Raw genomic sequence first — 7,900 nt, 5'->3', positions numbered from 1 at the left:
CAGTTTTTAGGCAGAATTTTTTCTCCTCAGGGGAAACCTCAGTTTCTGCTCTTAAGACCTTCTACTGATTGGGCGAGGCCCACCCACATTCTTGAGGGTAATCTTTACTTCAAGTCAACTAACTGTGTTAGTCACTTCTACAAAATACCTTGACAGCAACACCTAGATTATTGTTTAATTGAATAATGAGGTACTATGCCCTATCCAAGTAGACACAGAAAATCAATATTCATGCAGATTTTACACAATTTAAAATGTAAATTGTATTTCTATTTTTTAAAAAAGAACAGTGAACAAAAGTAAACCAAGGGGTTGGTAATTGTTGCAGATTGGATCCCCCGGGAAGCAGAGTCTGAGCTAGAGATTAGCACGCAGGACTTCTCAGGGACTGTCTTGGGATCCAGTCCTGGATGTGGAAGGGAGAGGGAGGAAGCAGGATTTGGGAAGGGGCAGAGCTGAGACACAATTCAGCATCATCTGTAACCTCGGCCAACCCTCCCAGGAGATCAAAAGATGGGATGACCTTTCAGAACTGTGCTGAGCTGGGGCAACAAGCCTGGCTTTTATGCATCCCAAATCAAGTGAGCACTGGAGGCAGGGCATCGTGGAAGGAGGATGTCTCCCCAGGTGAGGCAGCTCTTCAGCTGAGGCCACTCGGAAGGGGGCTGACAGGTGAGGGCTGTGTGCAGCAGAGCTCTGGGTGCTGTGGCAATGAGTCCTTCAATCCTGACGGGACCTGGGCCACACATCACTGGATGTGTGTTTAGAGTCATGTTTGGATTCCTAACATGCTTAACTTCTTTGTCATGGGCATGATGTAACACCCATTATTTTAAACACATAGAAGAAGGGTGTGGGTACCACCCGATGGGGTCATAAAGGAAACTGATCTCTCCCCCTTACCATGCTATGTAAGTGGTGGCCCTTCTCAAAAGGCTGAAAGAGTTTACAACTCCAAGAAGAACCCTGGCTGGGGTTCCAGAGACTCCAGTGTGTCACTGACTCATCTCAGTCAGTCCCCTAGGTCTTGAATATGGAGTAGACATGTTCTTCTCTCAGCCAGGGATCTCACTTTGGGCCACTGATCACCTGTGGGAATATCCTTACCTCAGTTCCTGAAAGGGCGACGGCCAGCATTCCCCTGGATCTGAGGGGGAACTACGGAGAACAAGAATGGATCCGTTGTTAAGATAATGTGGCGGATGATCTCTTGTGTTTCCTTAGCTCCATGAAGAAGCTTGGACCCACCTCTTTTACTGTGAGGAAAGGCTTCATTCATTCAGCATGGCATTTGTTGAGCACCTGCTCTGAGAGTATGCTTTCCCACCTTGTCAAAGACAGTGCACAACTCCTTAGAATGTTGTTTCCTTTAGTCATTGGTTATGAGTAACTCACAGTCTTTCATTATAATGCTTCCTTGGAAACTCATCATGGGAGATATAGACTGGCTCATATATTTCCCAGACAGAAGTTTGGCTACCAGCAGGGAATTCTAAACAGGTGAAGGCTGCAGATGATGAATGCACAGCATGATGATGGTTGAATTAAAAAATATATATATACATATATATGTGCATGGTACTAAAATGTCCATGAAACATTTTGTTTAAGCACAGATACCAAGTCATTGTCTTTGTAGGGTTCTTATTCTTAAACAATTTAGAATACTTTGTCCTTTAGGATGCATGCCGGGCAACCATATCATGATTGAGTGACTCAATTCTCTTATTTATTTTACTTTTAATGATTTTCCTTCTAAGAAAATGCATAGATACTATATTAGAACAGGACCAATAAGATCCATCTATGTATCTATGTATCTATCTAGATATCTAGAAAGAGAGAGAGGAGGGAGATTAATTATAAAGCATTGGCTCACATGATGATGGAGGCTGAGAAGTCCCACAGTGTTGTTTGCAACCTGAGACCTCAGGAAAGCCAAAGAGCCAGCGGCATAGATTCCAGTCTGAGTCTGAAGACCTGAGAACCAGGAGCACCAAGGTTGGGAGGAGATCAATTTCCCAGCAGTCAGGCTGAGAGCAAATTCAACCTTCCTCTGCTGGTTTGTACTATTCAGGCCCTCACTGGGGAGGGCACCTACTTTACCCAATCTTCCAATTCAAATGCTCCTCTTTTCCAGAAACACCTTCGCAGACACATCCAGAAGAGTGTTTAATCTGATATCTGGGCATCCCTTGGCTTCACAGATACAAATTGAAGTTAAATAATTATAATACAAACTTTGGGTAAAATGTATTTTAAAACGTGTTATGAACTAGGTTTAGGGGCGTCAGATAAAAAACGGAGTAACGCTGTGTTGGGTGTTCTGTGTTGGTTCCTCCAGGTCTCCTTCCACCCTTTGCCACCATGTTTCGAGCCCCAGGAGACTGACCTCTATGAAGAGCACCCACTGGACCCCTTTGTCTATGGCTTCCTGTGGGATTTGGCCCGTGGAAGTCCCAGAGAAAGCTGGGGACACGATGGCTGGGGGTATTTATGTTCCTTCAGGCCTTGCGTTGGCAGTGGCCACATTCCTCTGCTAATGGCCACTGTCTCCCAGTCAGCCGTCTCTGTGGGTTCTGGCATCCTCTCTCCCTGCAGTCCCCTCACCCTAGGGGAGCCATGGCTTTCCTATGGCTGCTGCCTATTGAGGACGCTTCCACATCCATTGTTGGTCCCCCGTAGCTGTGCCCACATCTTGGTGAGCAGAACCCTCATGAGCTCTGCTCAGTTACTGCTTTGAGTGCACCATCTGATTCCTGCCAGCATTCTAAAGAAGCAGTTCTCAGGGCGCCTGGGTGGTGCAGTCGGTCAAGTGTCTGACTCTTGGTTTTGGCTCAGGTTGTGATCTCACGGTCGTGAGATAGAGCCCTGCAGGGAGCCTGCTTGAGACTCTCTTCCTCTCCCTCCCTGCCTGTTCTCTCTAAATAAATAAATAAAATCTTAAAAAAAAAAAGCGTTTTTCAGCATTGGTCTGTGCCACATGCATTTACCTTAGGACCCCCTCTATTCCTCATTGATCAGCATTGTGAATCTTTTCTTCCCATAACATTAAATTTCCCTTAATAAAGCATATTCACCTTAAAGTTCAAAGAGGGAAAAATCAGTACTAGTTTCAGCTTTTTAAAGAGGGCATTAATGTCCACAATAACCGCACTATGGAAAGAGCCAAGATGTCCATCAATAGATGAATGCATAGGGCGCCTGGGTGGCTCAGTTGGTTGAGCGACTGCCTTCGGCCCAGGTCATGATCCTGGAGTCCCTGGATCGAGTCCCGCATCGGGTTCCCTGCTTGGCGGGGAGTCTGCTTCTCCCTCTGACCCTCCCCCCTCTCATGTGCTCTCTCTCATTCTCTCTCTCTCAAATAAATGAATAAATAAAAATCTTAAAAAAATAGATGAATGGATATGGGGTGGGAGGATGGGCTAGCCTGGTGATGGGTATTAAAGAGGGCTCGTACTGCATGGAGCACTGGGTGTTATGCACAAACAATGAATCATGGAACACTACATCAAAAACTAATGATGTAATGTATGGGGATTAACATAACAATAAAAAATTTAAAAAAAAAATCAATAAATAAAAACAAACTAAGGATTCTAGAGGGGAGGGGGATGGGGGGATGGGTTAACCTGGTGATGGGTATTAATGAGTGCACGTTCTGCATGGAGCACTGGGTGTTATATTCAAACAATGAATCATGGAACACTACATCAAAAACTAATGATGTAATGTATGGGGATTAACATAACAATAAAAAATTTTTTAAAAAACCAAAAAACCAAAAAAATAAATAAATCAATAAATAAAAACAAACTATGGATTCTAGAGGGGAGGGGGTTGGGGGGATGGGTTAGCCTGGTGATGGGTATTAATGAGTGCACGTTCTGCATGGAGCACTGAGTGTTATATTCAAACAATGAATCATGGAACACTACATCAAAAACTAACGATGTATGGTGATTAACATAACATAATAAAATAAAATTAAAAAAAAGAAGGTATTACATGAAGGTTGGGAAATGTTAAATACAAGCATTCACATATGTCCCCCTCTCCTGCCCCAAGCAAAGAAACATACACACACTTTGTGAAAGACTGTGTAACTCCACGTTGTTTCCTGTTCCTCAAGCTGGAACAACTGATTAGAGCAATGAGCTCTGACTCAGCACTTTCTTTAACTAAACATGAACTGTTGACATCTCTCATTAACTCTGGTTTCCTTTTTCCTATCAGTTAAATTGAAGTTTTTTACTTAATGTAAGATTTGAGGTTTCTGTCTCAGAGCTTCCTAAGACTAGCTACTTTTTTTTTTTTTTTTTAGATTTTATTTATTTATTTGAGAGAGAGAGAATGAGGGAGAACACGTGAGAGGCGATAGGGCCAGAGGGCAAAGCAGACCCCCCGCTGAGCAGGGACCCCGATGCGGGACTTGATCCCGGGACTCCAGGATCATGACCTGAGCCAAAGGCAGTCGCTTAACCAACTGAGCCACCCAGGCGCCCAAGACTGGCTACTTTTATCTGCTCTTATTTTTATCTCAAAATCTAGATTTATTTGTAATTCTAAATATTGACATTAACTTTGCTTTTTTCTTCCATTTCAGTTTTGAGGTCCTGCTTTCAATTCTCTTGAGTCTATATACAGAATTAGAATCCAGGATCGTATGGTAAATCTGTGTTTAATTTTTGAGGAAGAGCCATACTGTTTTCAACAACAGCTGTGCCATTTTGCATTTGCTCCAGCAGCGCACAAAGGTTTTGATTTCTCCATATTCTTGCCAACACTTGTTATTTTCTGGATTTTTAATTTGTTTTATTTTTTAAATATGGAAATGCACATGATTACAAATCCACCATAGTAATCTTCATCAAATTAGAAGTGTTCACATCACTCATTCCTCCAGGGATAGAAACCTTTGTGAAATATCAAATTAAATTAATACTGGTCAATGTCTTCAACTTTGAGGAGGTTACAAATGGATTTTTCAACTGCTTCTTATTCTTCTAGATTACAAACTCTTTTTTCATTGAACATCTTAAAGAACAAGTTAATTAATCTCAACTCATCTATACTGAGGGCCATTACGTACCAGTTCTCTTCTAGGTGAATGGGCCCAGCAGTGAACAAAACCATTAAAAAATTACAAACCATTTGGAATCCCAGTGTTGTAGTGTTTTCTTTAGAGATGATGTCTCTTATGTTAACTAGCAAGTAGGCACCCTCCTGACCTCACTGTTATGTCTCAACCAATGCGTTCATGGCTCTGAAAAGACAAGAGACAGATTTCTACAGTTCTTAATTCGTGCTTGTCAATGGCACTTACCACTTGAGATACGTGAATGTATTTTATTTTCTTGCCAGACTTGGAGCTTCTTGAGGGAAGATTTCACAGCATTTTGCATAAAAGCAAGCAAAAGATATGTATTTTTCACTTTCTGAGTATTAATCAACTGGCCTGAGCCTCCACAGTTTTGTCTTTTTTTTTTTTTTTGTCATTCCTGAAAAGTTGCAGCTCCTATGCCAAGGAGAGCAGTGATTCTAGACCTCCAAGAAGAGGGCTGAATAGGTAATCCAAATCCCCTTCCTTCCTGCTGGGCACTACCTTGCTGGTGGGTTGTTGGTGCCCTCCAGGTGAGAGGGTTGCTTACACCTGCTAGTCTCCCTGTTTTAGTTTGTATTTTTGTAGGAAAAAAATGAGCGGGTGCCTGGGTGGTTCAGTTGGTTAAGCAACTGCCTTCGGCTCAGGTCATGATCCTGGAGTCCCGGGATCGAGTCCTGCAACAGGCTCCCTGCTCAGCAGGGAGTCTGCTTCTCCCTCTGACCCTCCCCCTTCTCATGCTCTCTCTCATTCTCTCTCTCAAATAAATAAATAAAGTCTTTAAAAAAAAAATGAGCAAGCCGAATTCTGTCTTGGAATGCTTTGGAAATTAGAAGGGAAGTCCACTCGCTCTCCCACAGCAAGCACTCCCCGCCAAAAAATACCCCCCACACGCGTCTGTGCCAGGTAATAACGTATGGCTGGCAGACATCAAGCACCAAAACAGGTAATAAATCCACTTCTGCAAAATGCAGCTCCACCTTTCTCCCATTTGGCCCCGGGGCTTGTTTTACTATTTTATGAGGCTGGATGTAATTAGTCACAATTAAAATCTGAATTCTTTAAGTATATTTGCAGTCCAATTTCATCTGAGGCAATAAAGATATAAATAGCTCACAGTGACTTTATTACTTATGTTTCTCAGGTTTGGGGGTGGGGGCAGGATAATGAAAGAGGTGTCTTCACAGCATGCAATTGACATGCAGGCTCTTCAGGGCATAGAGTGCCCACAGCTCAAGTTTATTTCACCTAATCTGTATAACAATGTATATACAATGTATAACCATGAGTCAGGGCAAATTCCCTCTAAGAATACCTCCGAGGTCCTTTGTGAGCAGAGTTTACTTCACCTTCTGCGGGGGGAGGAGAGGGCACCTGTTGGAGACAAAAGATATCCAAACTCCTTGTTACTTTTCTGCTTCCACTCTGAGCTCTGTTGCTGTTTGTTTCATTTATGTCTATCCCAAATGCCAAACGAATACCAGATGCCTGCCTGAGATCTTGAACTATTTCTAGTCAATTCTTGGGAATCACAAATCTATGTTAAGCGTTATTGACACTGAAGACCTAACCTTCTCCAGACATGGTTCTAAATTCTCACCTTTTTCAATCCTTTCTGTCTCCCTCCTCTGTAACCCCACTTGGTCCTCCCTTTCCTTTCTGTCTCCCACTCTATTCTGCTCACCTTTTATTGAAAGCCTCACACTGGGATGGATACAGGACAATATGGTACCTCTACTCATGGAATTTACCTACCACAGCACCAGTAGCTATCACGATTATGGAGCACTTACCAAGTAAGAAGCACATGCTTGCTCACTTATAAACACACAGGGCTCAAAAGCTACATCCTTTTCTCCTTCCCGTTGTTCAAATCCACACCAAGAGGATCAGTTGATTCTGTCTTTGGAACACCTTTTTATCTGCTCACGTCTTCCTTTCTCACCGACAGCCCTTGCTCCAGACTTTGATCTGGTCCCATCCAGGGTTGAGGGTTGAATTGTGTCCACTAGAAAGATATGTTTAGTCCGACCCTTCATACTTGTGAATGGGACCTTATTTGGAAATAGAGTCTTTGCAGACATAGGGAAGTTAAAATGAGGTCACACTGGATTAGGGTGGGTCCTAATCCAATGACTGGGATCTTCATAAGAACAGGGAAATTTGGACACAGAGACACACAAGAAGAAGGCCAAGTGACAAAGAAAGTGGAGATTGGGTCATGTGTCTCCAAGCCAAGAAATGCCAATGATTGTTGGCAACCACCAGAAGCTAGGAGAGAGACATGGAGTGGATTGTCTCTCAGAGCCTCCGGTGCAATAATCTCAGAGAGTTCCCCTTGCCTTCTGATACCCCATCTCCCATCACCGAACACTGTTGCATGCTTTCAGGGATGGGTCAGTGCTGAGCAGAGAACTCAGTCACGGCAAGGGCACAAGAATCTGGAGAGGGATTCTGAGACAGGAAATTAATGAAACCACTGGATACTTGCAGAAATCTCGGGGAGGTCACAGACCCTCCCCCAGACATGGAGTCAGGGACTCAAAGGATGGGGAAGCTACTGCTGCCATCTGGGTGCCCTTCACACAGTCTCACTGTGTCCTCTCTGCTGGGGCCATTACCTGCACTTACAGGGAGGAAGCCGAGGCTCTGCGGGGGGTGAGCCCAGCTACGGGATCTGAACCCCAAACTTTCTGCTCCATAGCAAGTACTCTTCCTCCACATCAGCACACTGGCTTATTTATTTTTCCCAGCCCTACCTTGTTGTTTGTTTGTCTGGATTTCTCCCTTTTTCCCTCT

This window comes from Mirounga angustirostris, unplaced genomic scaffold (genome assembly GCF_029215605.1).
Source record: "Mirounga angustirostris isolate CCGP_5_RB_7025 unplaced genomic scaffold, mMirAng1.0.hap1 SCAF_1, whole genome shotgun sequence".
Classification (NCBI taxonomy): Eukaryota; Metazoa; Chordata; class Mammalia; order Carnivora; family Phocidae; genus Mirounga; species Mirounga angustirostris.
The sequence above is the reverse complement of the archived record's forward strand: the minus strand, read 5'-3'. Positions refer to the sequence as shown.